This window comes from Cibotium barometz, chromosome 27, assembly GCF_041138505.1.
Source record: "Cibotium barometz isolate CiBa-2024 chromosome 27, ASM4113850v1, whole genome shotgun sequence".
Classification (NCBI taxonomy): Eukaryota; Viridiplantae; Streptophyta; class Polypodiopsida; order Cyatheales; family Cibotiaceae; genus Cibotium; species Cibotium barometz.
In genome coordinates, this window is record NC_141072.1 from 47,632,913 (window position 1) to 47,650,567 (window position 17,655).

A 17,655-nucleotide genomic window follows, 5' to 3' on the forward strand; every position below is an offset into this window, starting at 1 on the left:
TGAATTTTCTGACTGTCCTCTTCTTATCTGCATATTGTTTTTGTCGATCCTGGGCAGCTTTTATATCTTTATGAATTGTCTTCATCTGCTGCTCCATGTCGTCAAGCATTTGTCTCGACATCTCGACCCTGATCAATGGGTTGGACCTAGAGCTTTAAAAGGGCTCATCCCAATACTTCTATGATAAGAAGCATTGTAGGCGAACTGGACTAGGTGCAGATAGCTTAGCTACTTCTTGGGTTCCCTGCCAACAGCATGACCGAAGTATATCTTCGATTACTTGGTTTACCCTGATACTTTGGTGGAGTATGGATGACTGAGAATTTTCGGTTATAGGCCCTTGGTTTTCAATTGTAGCATAGATCTGCCCTTTTCCTCTCCTACTACATCTGAAATTGCGACTGCTCTGGCTACTGCAGTCTGAGGCGGAATTCTTTCTCTTTGGTTGCCCCAATTCTGGAAAGGAGTTTTGAGGTTGTTCTAGACAAAGGCAGATGGATAAGCTGGAGTTCTTCTGGGGTTACCTTGGCTTGGGCGAGACGGACCTTGATTAGACTGGTATGAAGGGATTGGTCTCTGAATTTGGGGCTCTTGACTTCCCTGTGCCCTTTACATGGCAGGAGTCGGGCAGTCTTTTAACCGATGACCAAAACCTTGGCATCTAAAACACCGGTTCTCACTTCTGAACTCATCGTTCTGAATCCTTAAAATAGGTGGGGCTCTTGAGAAAGTATTCTGGAAAAAGGGTCTTCTTTCTTAAACAGAATCTTTCTTTTATTTTAGAGGGAATAATTATAAGATCAGAATGGGAGGTTCTTACTCCTGTATACCTCGAAGGCTGGGGGAGGAATCTTACATTCTACCTCTGTTAAAAAAAATGCGAGATGTCCTCATCTTGCAAAGTAGAGGACAACTCTTCTTCTTAAGATCCAATTTATTCTGGGGTTCTTATATTCTGGTCAACCCACCAGAATACTGGGATAAATATCCCTTATATAAAACTCATCATTAAATAACAATTCATTCAGATCATATCATTCATATCTTTAACACGATAATAGTCCATTAGACCGAAAAATTTCTTTCTGAACATTCCTCCCCCCACGGGAATTTCAGTCAAGCAGGTTCTCAATTTGTCATCCCTTAACTTGATCTACCGTGTCAAGTGTTAACAGTAGCAATTTGACAGCACAATCCACTAATCTCATAGTGATTTGCTGAAATCATTATCATCATTCTAGTTATGAATATTGACCAATTTTCAGGGATCATCATTTTTCAATCAAAATCCAAATCAACTCATCAGTTCTCAAACAGAATTAAAAATCATATCAACCACATCCGAAATCATCATCTGGATAGCATTAATGCTTATAATTTTAAGTCTTAGATTTACTCGTATATACTGTCGGTAAAGAGCTACAGTTATACCCTCGGTATATACGGGTAGTCGTGATACTTGGAACTATAAGGTTAATACCATCATGTCTAGGCCTCAAGCAAGTCAGGATTCCATACAATTGCGGTACTTCCATCTGAAGACCCAATTACTAATTTATGAATTTTCAGTTTGAATATCAAATTATATGAATTATATCACACAATTACAACCTTTTTGTGCTTCTTGATAAATTTTTGACTTATTTGGCTTCTCACTTGATCTTTATTAGCCAATTCGCTCTGATACCAACTGTGAAATCCCTGTCCCTACCACGCAATGGATTCAGGGTGCTAGCAGCGGAAGTAGCACTTCTTGCACGGGGCAGGGTTCCACATTCGGGGCCTCGTCCCCCACCACGGATATTCGGACAAGAGACTAATCCACCGTCGGTTTTTTCGAAACCGAACACGGAAAAACTTCCTTTACCCGAAAAGCACGGGCGATTCCACCAGGATAACTTTTTACTCTAACATAGTCAAGACCATTACTGATCAAGCTGATCCGACTGCACCTATAAAGATACTCGGTCAGATCAAGTAAGAAACATGCACTTGGATCATTGGGATCAACGCTTTTTCTCCCATCAAGAGGCACAGCCGTTGATTCCTATCCATAGAACAATTACTATCCGAGATTTATTTTATCTATCGTTATAACAGAAATCGAGTCTCAATTTACGGATCCATCAGTCCAGCCTAACCCCATCCAGTCCCATGGGTTAGCCAACTGCCCAACCACTGTAGTGATGGGATCCAATTAGGAATTTGGTTAGGTTTTATCCCGGGTACTAGGGAAAAGAGTTCCCAGGATCCCTAGCCGGAAGTTCATGCAAACATAAAACTAGTCGCACCACTTACAAACACACCAATATGAAATTGCCTTTCTCTCAACATTAACTAACTTTAAAACAATCCTTTAATGAAACCATTATGTCACTGATGACAATCCTTGAAATCTCTGGTTGAATCCATATTTCCAATCATTCATTCATCGGTGTACTTATGGCATTCCAGAACGCTCACCACCTGTTCACACTGCTCACCACCTGTTCACTCACAGGGACCTTTTCAATAGTTCCTAGCTCATAGTACCCGGCAATATTTTTACATATAAAAATCAAGATGGAATCCTTCTTGAAGATCAGCAAGATCAATCAACAGATCCATATAAGAGAGCCATGGACTCATCCGTTGAGGACCAGCAAGGTTAATCAACCAGATCCATGCCCGATTTCAGAAAACAACTCTTACTCCTTGTTCCAATATCTTCCACGATGCACGTGTGGGTATCTTCGACGACCCAGAGCCCGAGCACCGTATGGTCAGCACCCTCTAGGATCGTTCGCAGGTGACCTAGCACTTCACTCATAGGCCGCTTCCTTGGTCCCTCATCCACCGTACCGGAAGCTCACCATTTAAATCGAACCGAGGCTGGTCAAGACCTCGGTCAACCTTGCTACGCGAGACGTCCTCCATTGACTCTCCGTCTTGCAACTTTATCAATTAGGTCTTCATGACCTTAATCCACAAGACGGTCAAAATGCTTTCCCAGCATTCTTGACATAAAACAGTCATTTACAAATAGATCACAAAATACAGTTTTTATATCGAACTCATCTTTCCACATTATCCCTCCTCAGTCCACGTTACTTATTCCACATTCCATTCATATGTGCACTCATTCTCATCTATTTACTCATATCGACGACACATTATTTCACATTCATTATTCTACATACACATCCATATTCGTACATCCACATCATACATCTAATCTCATATCCACATTCATACACACATCCATATCCACATCCACATTCACATCCATACATCCACATCTACATGCATACATCCATTTTCACATCCTCATTCATACATCCACATCCACATACATACATCCACATTAGTATCTACATCCATACATCCACATCCACATTCACATCCATACATCCACATCTACATGCATACATACATTTTCACATCCTCATTCATATATCCACATACATACATCCACATCCGTATCTACATCCATACATCCACATTCACATCCATACATACACATCTACATGCATACATCCATTTTCACATCCTCATTCATACATCCACATCCACATACATACATCCACATCCGTATCTACATCCATACATCCACATTCACATCCATACATCCACATCTACATGCATACATCCATTTTCACATCCTCATTCATACATCCACATCCACATACATACATCCACATCCGTATCTACATCCATACATCCACATCCACATCCACATTCACATCCATATATACACATCCACATTCATACATCCACATCTACATTCATACATCCACATCCTAACTCATCCCATACTCATTCTTATCACATCTCATATAACTCTTAACTCATCCTATCACATCTCATATGCATCTTATCACATCCTAATATCTATTTATAGAATACAAGAAAATTCTTATATTTCATATAAGATTTCTTTACGTATCTATTTATGCATAAATTTTATTTTATAAGGAGAATAACACTTTCGAAATAAAAATCAATCTTTTATGCATCTTCCTATGCATAAATTCATTTTAAATGAGAATGACACTTTTGAATTAAAATCAATCTTTTATGCATAATTCAAATTTAGTAGAAACTACACTTTTAGAATAAAAAAATTTCTCTTATGCATCTAATTTATGCATAAAATTATGTATGATAAAAATCACTCCTTTGAATTAAAAATAAGATTCTTTATGAATCTTTCTATGCATAAAATAAGAATTAATAACACTGTTTGGATTAATTTAAATTCTTTATGCATCTATCCATGCATAAATCCAATTTAGTAAGAATTACACTTTTAGAATAAAAATAATTCTCTTATGCATCTAATTTATGCATAAAACTATTTATGATGAAAATCACTCTTTTGAATTAAAAATAAAATTCTTTATGCATCTTTTTATGCATAAAATAAGAATCAATAAAAATAACACTTTTTGGATTAATTTAAATTCTTTATGCATCTATCCATGTATAAATCTAATTTAGTAGGAATTACACTTTTAGAATAAAATAATTTCTCTTATGCATCTAATTTATGCATAAAATTATTTATGAGATAAAAATCTCACTTTTATAATAAAGTATTTCTAGCATACATTTTTCTATGCCTAGAATGAAAATTAACCCTTTAAGAATACTCATACGATGGGGATTACTCTTTTTAACATAAAATTTAATTACTAAAAATCCTCTTTTTTTTAATTCATCAATTATGCGTAGCATAAAATTAATTTCTCCATGATTACAATGAAATTCTTTCAATTAATCTAGGATGATAATTCTTAGAATATGGTAGGAAGTCCTCTTTTCATGCTTTAAATGAAATTATTTTATGTGTAATGTTTACAAAAATTTTACCATAGCTTCGCTACCATGACTGATAAATCTCAATTATTTTAAAAGATAAAGCTTATCATTAAGAGAATGATTAGAATGATTCCTAATTGGATCATTAACTATAATGGATTAAATCATTAATATTCATTAAATATATAAACTAAAAGCATAGAAAAAAGTCATTAATTTAGCCTCAAGCATAAATTAATCTTGGATTAAGGAGAAGCTTTATGAAAAGCTTCATTTGGATTGAGAATAGGTCATGAGTATGACCATTTCTTGAGTAAGAGAAATTACATAAAAATCATTAAAATTAAGCATAAATAAAAATTTATGTAATTCTTTACTATCATTCATTAATTAACTTCAATAGCATTCATCAATTTATGTAATTCTTTACTACCATTCATCAATTAACTTCAATAGCATTCAAAAACCATTCCAATTAAGCTTCTCAAGTTTGAGAGAGGGATTGAGAAGAGAGAAACATTGAAAAATTATAGAAAAGATCAAAATTTATCATTTACCTTACAAATTGCTTGATTCTTTGTTCACGGTAGAGGCCTGCAACAATCAATAAATTGGTTAAGTATATTGATAGAGCCACCAATGGGGATTGAAGAAATAGGGAAGCTCCAATTTCTTTAATTTGGAGGAAATTTTAGAGAATAGTAAAAATTAGCATTATTTTAGCATAATTCTAGTATAGTAAAATTCTCCTATTTTTTTCAAAGAACTCATGTTCTATTTATAGGAGAGGGAGGCTCTAATCAAGATCAACTAATTTCTAAAATTTTTCAGATTTCAGTTTGGTTGAATTTGGACTAGATTTGGATCCAGTTTGTTTACTTTTTTATTCGGTTTTGATTTGGTTGATCCAAGAGAGAGGAGAGATAAAAATATCACATTATTTTTTATTTTAAGACTCATTCAAGCATGAGAAGTAGGCGCCTCATTCATGAGGGAGAAATTCCCATGCAGAGGTGTCAAAAATGCATCATTACTTCTAAATATCTCTCCTTTTTAACTATTAGCCTTGTCCTTAGTCAACTCTTCATCTTATGTGAGTATTTACTCATTTTTGGGAAATTTTTCTTTTATTTATTCATTGATCTCTTCCTTACATTTGGATGAATCTTATTGGTCCATAGGAACTTTAATTTAAATTTTTGAAAAAATCTTCACCCTTAGGATAATGCCTCTTGAACAGATTTCTTGAACAGATTATACTTAATTTCTAATGCACCTTCTGAAAATCTTTTTGAATTTTCCTTTCAGGGAAGCTTATTTTAATAAGATGAGGTATTTTTCTATCCAAAAATATTAAAAATCTGAATATTCTCTCTCAAGAATATTTTCGCTCTCTATGTCAAAACAGGCAGAGACAAGATCTTTTATATTTCTGAAGAGGGGATTGATTAGAGGGGAAAGATGCTGGACATCTTGAGAGGCTGGGGAGGAATCTTACATCCGTCGTGGTCTCTAACATATGGAAGATTGATAGTAGGGGTAGTAGACTTAGGATTGTGTTGCGTTCCATAACGATTACTCTCTATCAGTGAGTAAGACTTGCATTACTTGGTTATATATCCAGCAGTTCTCTGTGGTATACGATTCCCTTCTATGGTCACATAGCTATTGGTTGTGGGAGTATTCATGAACCAAAATAAGCGGACCGTCTTCAGCTTCTCGAACCAACGAACCCACTTTAAATAGGTGGTGAGGTTCCCAATTCGATCTACTCGAATGAAAAAATACCTCGGTCCATGATTCGAAAAGCGATCTCTACTCCACCCTCTTTGGATACGAGAGGGATGAGGAAGGGACAACCTCTTGAGTATCTATACCATCGTATCAAGGAATTTAAAATTTGAAGAGTGACAAGCCATCAGGAAGATGCACCGGAAGACTACGAATCTCAAGTAATTGTCTCCCTCTTCCTACAATCATTCAATCAGCAATTCCAATTATTTTAGTAAGGTATTTTAATTAATCAGTATTATGTTAGGTAGAACATACATTCCAAAATAACCTTAAATAAGAAGTCCTAGGACCTAAGATCGACTCTAATACCAATTGTAAGGTTCGCCCCTTCCTAAATAGGGAAAACCATAAGATAGTCTACTAAGTCTAACTTGACAAAAACTCGTCACACTTTGACCATGTAAGGATACAATTAATAGGTAACACCTAGTTCTATTTTACAGGGGGAGCGTGGTCTTCTAAATGACTCTTAAAATCAAATCACTCATAGAGTGACTAACCTTAACTCGGAAAACCTCTATTCTTGATTCCTAGAAACAATGTTTTTTTCCTCGTCTATGCAAAGCACAGCTGCTGACCTAGTCCTTCTAGAGTAGAGTTGCCCATAGGAACCTACTTACCTAATGTAGAACTTTCAATTAATCTGTTAGAAAGATACCCAACTAATAGGGTCCACACGTCCCCATAGGATGACATCAGGGCATTCCATCCTCCCACTTTCTACCCAACTCACACGTCAATTTTATTTTCTAATTAGTCCTACCATGCTGTGCGACATATATAGACAAGTTTTTGAATTAATGACCTTACACATTGTTCGTTTAAACAACCTTTAACAATGATACAACACTACAACAAACAAGGGAAGTTTAAAAAAAAGAGCTACAATGTTTAAAATTATCCATAGCCAGATCCAGGATCTCTTATTCCTTTTCGTTATTCTGCCCGATGATCTAGAATTTGGCCTTCTAGTCTCTATAGATTGGGCACCTCATCGTCGATAGCTGGCAAGGACTCAAGCTGGCCTGTCACCCTCTCAGGCTCCATCGATTGATCCTTCCGCTCCTCAGAGGGATATCTATATGCTAGGGTGCGCTTATTCACCTCACTAGCCTGGGCTCGCAGAACTAGGTAGCATCCACAATACTCACCTAAGCTGGCAAGTTTCATCTTCCCAATGGTAGGAGGGATACCCTGGGCCGACTCCGGGCCTCGCTACTAACATCACCGGCCCGACTACACAACACAGAAACGGGATCAGCATTAAGAACGGGAGATGTACCTGTACTCTTAACTTAATCAAGATAACAACACAATTACTTAACTAAACCATAGGATACAAGAGAACATTATTTTCTCGAGAAAGCAATGATTTCACAAGAATTTTGGTATTTTCAAAGCAAGAAAAAGTAGCAACTTCTTTCTTACATAATTAATTTTAGCATTAAAAGTCTATCAAAATTCCTCTTTTTTTAAATGATTATTAAGCTAACTTGGCCATTAGTTCCTTATGGGATTCCCAAGGGGAGAGTTGCTCGACCGTATCCAAGGCATTCCCTTTAGGGTTGTTCATGCTTCTCGAGGTAATATTTTGGCATCTTCGAGGAGGAGCCATTCTATTCCCCTTCTCATAGCCCATGTTGTTTGCAAACTCAACACTTCAATTGGATCACAAATCGGATTTTGTTTGCTCACTTTATGAGTATAAAACTCCTAGGTGGAAACCACCTCTAAGAGCCAAAAAGCCCTTACTAAAGTCACCGCAAATGGGAGGGGGAGAAGGTGTCCTTAAACTAGAATTTGGGGCAAAAGGTTGCACCTACATGGTGGAGAGCAGTTGAGGACACCCTCTACCCGACATAGGAAGTGCAAGGTGTTGGGGTATCGACCATGGGGGTACCGGGGGGTTTATATAGGGGAAAGGGAGAGAAAAGCGGGGTACAGAGGATGGGGTATGATGAAAGTATACCGGTCTATGGTTGCATGAGTCTAAGGAAAGGGATGGTGCATGTACGTGGGCAAAAGATGAGGTGTGCATGTACCTTTCGGTTCTGTGGCCGCATGGGTGTCCACATGATGGCCAGTGGTGGGGGTGTTAATAATCCTAAAATGGGATTGATCATGGTGTTAGACATAGATTAAGCAACATAATTAAGGTGGATTAAGCCACACTAAAAACTCTATGAGAGAGAGAGAGAGAGAGAAAGAGAGAGAGAGATTTGAGACTGAGTTTGGGGGGATCAAAATGGAGCTAAACTGGTCCAAATCTTGTCCAAATTCAACCAAACTGGAACTGAAAAATTCTAGAACTTAGTTGGACTCAGTTAGTGGCCTCCCTCACCTATAAATAGACCCTCATTGTTTTGTATTCTCATCTGAGAACTAGATCATGATGCCAGTATTACATTAAAATAAGAATATTTTCTATTATCCCTTTAAAATCCTCTACTTTTGGAGAGATTGGAGCTTCTCTCTCTCTTCAATAAGCCTTGGAGCTTTCCTCTCAATACACTAAACCAATTGATTGGTTGGGGCTTCCTTCTAAGAGAGAAGCAAGCAAAATCAAGAGGTAAGATGTAATTTCATGGTTTTCTTTAATATTCTCAATGATTTCACTTCTCAACCCCTCTCAAGCTTGAGAAGTTTCAAATGAATTGTTTTTCAATGAGAATTAAGCTTTCTATAGGAATTCTAATGTTTAATCACAAAAAGTTTATATATTAGGATGTTTTTTTATGTATATCTCTCTCTCTCCCCAAAAGAATGGTCATTTCTATGACTAATTCTTATTCAAATGGATGCTTCTCATCACTGATAAATTCTCAATTCAAAAATCAAACTCTATGCTAGTTAAGTTAGAGGTTAGAAAATGGTTTTTTTAATGCTTTTATGCTAATAAAATTATAGTAAACTTATGATTTAATTCAATGAATTGGATTTAGATCCAATGATAGTTAATCTATCATAATTGTATTATAAAGTCTTATTCTTTTCAAAAATATTAAAAATTATCAGTAATAGCAGCGGAGTTATGATAAATATTTTAGAAATTAATACATAACTCATTTTTATGCATAATGTGAAAAGAGGACTTCTTACTATATTCTAGGATTAGTCATCCTATGCTAAGAGAATAATTTTCATTACATTCATGGAAAACTAATTTTTAGTATTTATGCGTAAATAATTAATTAGAGAAATGAAAAAATTTTGATATTTCTATTTTTATGCAAAAAGAGAAATTTCCATGATAATGGAGATCCATGTAATTAAATGAAAAAAGAAAAAATTTGATATATTAAAATAATAAATATTTTTAGAAGAATTTTAGATAAATTTATTTTATGCATGAGAAAATTTAAATGATAAAAGGAGAATTCCCATGACATTTGAAATTCAATCATTTAAATGGTAAAAGTGAAATTTTTGGTTTATTTTAATTAATGAATATTTTTATTAATTTAAAAAGAAATTTTAGATAAATTTATTTTATGATAAAAGTGGAATTCCCATGACAATTGGAATCCAATCATTAAATGAGAAAAAGAGAATTTTAAGCTTATTCAAAAAATGGATATTGGTATTTAGTTAAAAGAAGATTTTTTATGGTATTTAAGTAGAGAAAGAATTAAATTAATTTTTGGTGACAAAAGAAGAATTTTCACCAAAATTCCATGTAGAGAATTAGTGATGATAAATTTAGTGGCTTAGACAGCCTCCACCAGCGGGTCATCCATGAGGATCATCTCATGGAATGTACAGGGCCTTGGGCGGCACACACTATATACGTTATCATGGTTGCTTGAGGCAGGAGCTTCAGAGATGCCTGCTTGGGGGCAGTATTGATATTCTGATGATGCAAGAGCACCATTTGGATGAGAGCAGGATCCGGAGATACGGTTTGGTGATGCTTGGTAGATGGGACACATTTTGTCTGCAGGATTTGGCCCCTTGGGTGGGCAGGGAGGAGTATGTATGGTCATTGCGGATGTATGGCAGCAGGCCATTGTGGATCGTGGGATCGTTGTGCCTGGTAGAGCATAATATGTCATTCTGAGGATGCAGGATGAGCTCTTTGGCATGCTCAATGTCTATGCGCCCAGCCATGCTAGTGCCAGAGCAGAGTTCTAGACCCAGGTTATGGATGCATTGCCAGAGGCCGCACATTGGTGTGTCGAGGGAGACTTCAACATGCTTGAGGACCCGGTCGATAGGGTGGAAGGCAGTCATGTTACAGTGCACGGCACAGAGCTTGCAGCTTGGGAGGAGCGATTTTGCATGACACTGGATGACACTGAGGATCACTGATGTATGGCAGCATGAGGCTTTCTCACGCTCTCAGGACAGTCTTAGTTTCTCTCAGTCGGATCACCGGCAGGGAGGGACTAATCTATCACGGATTGATCGCTTCTATGTGGGCGACAAGTAAGGGGAGCATGGGGGCTCCATTGGCATTCTCACTGGCACCTCTTTTTCAGACCATGCGCCAATTATTTTGACACTTGAGGAGAGGACATGGGAGACCAGCTTGCAATTGAGGATCCCAGTGAGGGTACTTACAGATCCTAGTCTCTGCTGTGAGGACATTGAGAGGATATGGCATGATAGCCAAAGCTCTGACCAGGATGCAGCAGGCCAGTGTGCCCAGGGACTCATCGAGCTCAGCTCTTTTTTGCACGCTGCAGCCTTGACACGGCTGGGAGAGACTCGCGAGCGGGAGCGTAGGTTGAGACGTAGCCTTGCTTCGCTCCAGCGCCTTCAGGGGTAGCAGCCTACATGTGAGTGGGTGGCATCCCAGCTGAGCCAGGCACGCCAAGAGGTTAGAGAGGCAGAGGAGCAGAGACATGAGTTCTACTATCGTCGCCAGGCCTCTCAGTGGGGACTCAGCTTGGTGATAGTGACTGGGGAGTTTTTTGAGATTACTGGCCCCCGCCATGCTCGAGCAGTTCGCCAGCTTAGGAGGCAGGACGGATCGGTAGCACTGAGCCCGGGGAGATCAAAGCCATTGCCACTGAGTTCTATAGAGACCTGCTTTCTGCGGAGCCAGCCACTGAGTTCTATAGAGAGCTGCTTTCTGCGGAGCCAGCCAACCACTGAGGCTCAGGATGCTTGCAGACAGATTGTATGGGCCCATCTACAGAGGAGGGTCACAAATTGTATGCGCACAGTTCTGGGTGCGCCTCTTTCAGAGGTTGAGCTTGCTGAGGCCTTGAGGGTCCTTCCGCGCCATAGTTGCCCTAGGGAGGACGGATTGACGCCTGCCTTTTTTCTGCGCTATTGGGACCTTTTGGGGCGCCAGGCCTCCGCAGGGGCTTTCAATATGTTTTGGACACTGGGGCGATGCCATAGAGCTTTTCAGAGGGCTTGATCTTTCTTATCCCTCCCCAAGGGGGAGGGAGTATCAAATGATATTCGGCATTGAAGACCTATTACGATCCTCAATACTGTCTACAAGGTCTTAGCAAAGGCCTTGAGTTTGAGGATCCAGCCCTTCCTGGGGGAGTTGATTCATGCTACCCAGATAGGATTCGTCAAAGAGCGCAGTATCCTTGACAACATTTTCACCTTCTGGGAGGTGACGGCCCAAGCTAGATTTCTTGGTGAGGACTTGGTGGTGATGCTTCTCGATTTTGAGAAGGCATACAATAGAGTCGATTGGGGTTTCTTAGAGGGCACTATGCTTCGCCTAGGCTTTGAGCCAGTTTGGATTCGAGGAGTGGCGGCTCTATATTCCACAGCTCGTAGCCAAGTGCTGATGGCAGGAGGACGGGGGTCGTGAGCTGACCAGATCAGTCTGTCAGCGGTGTCCTCTCGCCTCGTTTCTATTTCTCTTCTTTGCTGAGGCTATGAGCATGTATCTGACGGCAGAGGAGGTTGGTTTGAGAGGACTCCAACTCCCAGTCCAGGGGGAGGACCTGCTGGATGCTGAGTTTGCTGATGACACGGGTTTGTTTTTCCATGGCCAGGAGGCCAATCTTCAGCGGGGGCAGAGCAGTCGCTTCAGGTTTTTAGTGCAGCTTCGGGGGCATTGATCAATTGGCGCAAGACAATGGCCTTTTGGATCACTAGTGCTCCCACTCTAGCATGGAGCCCAGGCCCAGGTTTTGGATCACTAGTGCTCCCACTCCGGCATGGAGCCCAGACCCAGGTTTTAGATGGATTCCTCCTGGCACAGCAGTGCGGTATTTGGGATGCCAGATTGGACTAGATTTGTCACATGAGGAGCAGATTGCCCCGCTTCTTCTGAGTATTCGGAAGAAGATTTTGTATTGGAGTACAGCTCGGCTTTCCTTGGCTGGGAGAGTGGTGGTGGAAAATCAGGTGCTTTTAGCGACCATGTGGTACATCACATCTTGTTGGATCTTCTCGAGCTCTTGCATCAACCAGGTACAGAGGCTGATCAGGAACTTTCTTTGGTCTAGGCGGGATGGTCAGCCAGCCTGGGCTAAGGTTGGTTGAACACAATGCTAATCAATACACTAATATTTGAAGGACACTTGCTCATATACAAGAAGTAAATTGCTGAATTGACAAGAGACACACAATGAGCCAGAACGGCCGACCCCTCCCTTGAGTAAATTATATTACTATTGGAGAAATTCAATACATAGCTTCACGGGCATCCATTGCCAAATCCTCCATGCCAATGCATATGAAATTCAGCATTTAGAAAACAATGGTATGTCGATGTAGATCACCAAGGAGCTGCCTTGATGCCCGGCCCGACTTCAATGCCCATATTCTCTACCATTGGCTCTATGTTCTACCGAGCAAGGTAGCAACATCTTCAAGAGCACATAGGACAAGAGAAATACTACACAGGGCGGCTAAACAAGGAGTCCTGCCCTTCTAGTGAATAAGTAACACATTGTCCAATTAGCTTACCAGTCTTCATAGAAGTTGTTGCAAGCAGAAGGCTTCGCGTTGGAAGCTTTAGAAGTGTTGATATCTTCGATTTGCCGCAATCCTTTGCGACAATAGTCTTCAAGAGGCTGAAGGGAACCCTGGGAAAGCTTCCCCTATGGTTCAACTTGAGAAAGGAAGGCTGAAATTAGGGATTTTAGCAAAAAGACTAAAAATTACAGCAAAAATGAGAGCTATTTTGCTGAATTTCAGTCATTGGGAGTGAGTAGGAGAGTGATTAGCACTTGGAAACACTCTTAGAAGCTTGGAAAACACCCTAGCAAGTTGGGTATGGCTATGGAGAGCTTGGAAATGGAGAGAAATGGTGGAAAAACAGAGTTTTCAGCCTCCAAAAATCCTCATGAAGAGAAAACACGAATTTTCTCTTAATAAGTAAGTGAATTGGGGTCCAATCAGGTGAAGGGACATGGGGAGATGCCCATTTACGAGTAAAAAGGGAGGATCAGGTCCTGGACATTGAGTCTTGTCCGCCTCAGGACTTCAATGAGTGTGAACTTGGAAGCGGTCATAATTTATAAGCGACTTTTGGGCGCCCAAACTTTAATGAAGTGGGAACGCACTCACTTATAAATATTGGCCAAGTCCTAAGGGCTATTTGAGCCTAGATTGGGTAATACTTACCACCTGTTCACATGCCACACAACCATGTTAGCAGACAGTTTCACACGCATGGTTCACGGGCGGGCGTCCCCTAGCCCGGAACTACACATAGGTCATGCAAGCATGAAAACAGCACGCAATTTCATTTGCAGGCAAGCACATAAAGATGCTATGCAATGTAGCATTGGCATGAGCAATTTCCGTTCATGAAACCATATAAGACCAGGCGTTTCCAGGCAAGTATATGCGATACCAGACCCAGTGGAAAGCCAATCCTCTAGACATTTCCAGGCATGTATACAAAGGCACAAGTCCCAGCGGAAAGCCAAGTCCTCCAGATATTTCGGGCATGATAACGTCAAGTCCAGCGGAATATCATATCCAACTATACAGCATGACACGTGTCAATCACATGCATAGGCACATTCCATAAGCCATGGCCACCAATCCAATATGTACATAGTGTGAAAGCAAGAGTGAACCATTCAGGTGGCCAAATGGTGACATTCCCCCCCCGCAGTTATTACACTTCCGCTGGCCCAGGGGGGCTTGGGCATTATCGATCCAGTTGATCAGAGTAGAGCCTTATTGGCGAAGCTTATTGTTCGGGGGCTGCTTCCAGGTGCTGAGCCTTGGAAAGAGCTTCTTTTTCAGCGATGCAGGGCTCCCCTAGCAGGGGGCACTTGGGCACGAGAGATACGGTGGATCTTCATAGAGATGAGGAGGACAGGCCTCAGTAGAGGATGGGAGGACAGATTTGCCTTGAGCATCCTGCGAGCTTGGGAGTTGCTGAGACCGGGACTCTCTCAGAGACCTCCTTCTTGTGATGAGGAGCGGGCCAGACAGCCGCTCATTTGGAGCCCAGCGGTACGCACAAAGCAGGGTCATATGTTGGGTTCTCGGCCTCGTCTAGCCTGGGGACCATTGGCGGCAAGCCCCAGCACATAGTTTTGGAGACTGGCAGGCCTTCTGCAATCTCCCAGAGGAGATCCAGGTGGAGAGGGTGAGTCACTTCAGAGGGGGACTGATTATGAGGCATGACATTCAGGAGAGGCACTCACAGAGGAGTGGTTCACGCCTCTCGAGCCAGTGGCCCCACAGTGGATGGGAGCCTTTACACAGTTGGAGATCCTGATTGCTGTCAGAGCTTGCACAGAGGATGGTAGATGCCTCTACTATGAGATCCAGGATGAGGGCAGACTTCAGAGAGTGGAGGCAGAGTCGCCTTTGGTTGCAGAGTGCATCTTTCAGAGGATACAGGTAGTGGCCGCTGCTTCTCGAAAGTGGCATATTGATCCAGACCCTGCAGATGTGGACTCTGATTGGCACATATGGGCATATGCAGCGCGCCCCTTGGTTCGGCTCCACTTGGTTCGGCTCCAGTGGGACCCTGGCGAGTACGAGTGGCATGATCCTTATGCATCCCCCGCCGAGGCCACCGAGATCACCTTTTTCCAGTACGATGTTCGGTTGGGGAGACATATTTTGACGGCGAGGAGGATGGTTTCTCCAACTGCATCGGAGCATTGGCGGCTACAGGGACTCTCACACGAGTTCCTGGAGGATTTTTCGACTAGGCTTTGGGCTAGTCGACAGGCACGCAGGATCTCGACTTTCCAGTGGGGTTGGTCGCCCATAGGGGCTCTGCACAGTTGGCACTGGCTTGTCTACAATGGTTTTCCGATGGCCTGCGTCGTCAGATGAGGGCACCCTTTGGAGACACAAACAGAGACATTGCCCATGGGACTGTCCTCAAGCGCAACAGACTTGGCTGCGGATGCTGCGCATTCTGGCCCCCCTCTCTCCAGAGGGCATGTATACGTGGGGTGCCGCTGCTTGGTCGACTTTGTCAGGGCCTGCTCTGGGCTATGAGACGGAGCCGGACAGCGAGGCCATCAGACTCATTAGGGGCCAGCCTCACCTTGTTCCTTCACCGGATTTCTCGTTTGCCTGGCTGGACACAAGAGAGGGATCTACAATGGGAGCTTCTCAGCAGCCTCACCATCTCGTTCACTTGGAGAGCCCGGTGTTTCAGGGCCTTTGAGGGGAGACTAGAGCCACCAGCAGAGACTGTTCGGGGGATTTGGCAGGAGCTGATCCACACCCTGCGAGGATAGTATGACCGCATCCAGGGCGACTCCGAATGAGGCGATCTTGCGCCACCAGGCCTTTCACACCACTTGGCGCCACCAAGCCTTTCACACCACTTGGCGCAGCGGTGTTGTGACGTGCATGGTATCGTTGGGCAAGTGCGAGACTTCTGGCTGTGAGAGTAGCTTCAAATCCCAGCAAGGAAACAAAACATATAACTCTTCAAGGGGGTTATGACATCTCAATTTTGGTCGACATGTACATGTGCCAATTCACTTCAAAGCAACCCCAAATTCAGCTTGTTGATGAATGCATATATGTTATGAGTCAAGAGCATGACCCGCTTCAAGCATAGATCTCCTGACCCTTTATCCAAGTGTCTCATACATAACACATGTAGGCATAGCACAATCTTCAAAAGATTCCCATATACATGTGACCATTCACATCACATGTTTCACATAATGTCAACATCACCATTTCAAGATGGCTCTTGATCTCATGAAAACCTGCTTTTAGATTCCAACAACTCACAAAGCAAAAGATGGCATATGGCATATATTACAAAAATCCAAGAAAACAAATAACATTATGACATTAAGACCTCTGCAAGCGATCTCCTTCGCTCATCTACACCCCAACTCCACACTCGCATAGGCGGCTCCTCTGTTCGCCTCTCACTTTGCTCGATCACCTGGGTGCCTCCAGCTAGCGCCAACAGAGATTAAAATAGAAACAGCCTCGATACACTTGACAACCAGTCGGGAAGCACCTTCACTTACACCCATCATGGCAGAGATGCCTTCATTTTATGGTTTGCAAATCGATCTCAGAGACAAATCCCAGTAGCGTTTCACCTTCTTTCTCAGGTTGCGACAACTTCTTCACACCCCACGATCACACCAAAGCCAACAATGGATGCAACACTTCTTCACCAATAATGGGATGAACAGATCTTCCCCAGCCCGAATGCTTTCATGCACAAAAGCGCTCTCTTAACTGGTTTAGCTGCAGGTTTCTTCTCTCTCAATTCTCGTACAAGCTCCAGCCAGCTCCGCCTCTCTCCTGCCAGCCTCACCATGCCAGCCTCACCAGCAATACCAGGCGGCAACCTTCTTTCCTCCCGAACCCCTACCACGCATGCCCAGCTCTCAACACCCCCAGTCAAGCGACTTCTCACTCACCATCCCAACACCACTGAAAGGAGACGGCAACCCCTTCTGCTTCAGTCAACGCCAGCAGCAGCCCTTTCTTTTGTGCCTATCAGCAAAAAACACTAGCGGCCACTTCATCATTGGCTCTCCTCGCCGTTTGCTGCTGCTCAGCCACCCTTCGCCTCTCTCTCACAAGGCTTGCCGAATCACCTTGGTCCCCCCGTCTGCAGAATCCCTAGCCCTCTATAAGGCGGCTTCTATCCCTTGTGCCTGCTGACCCCACCAGCTCATC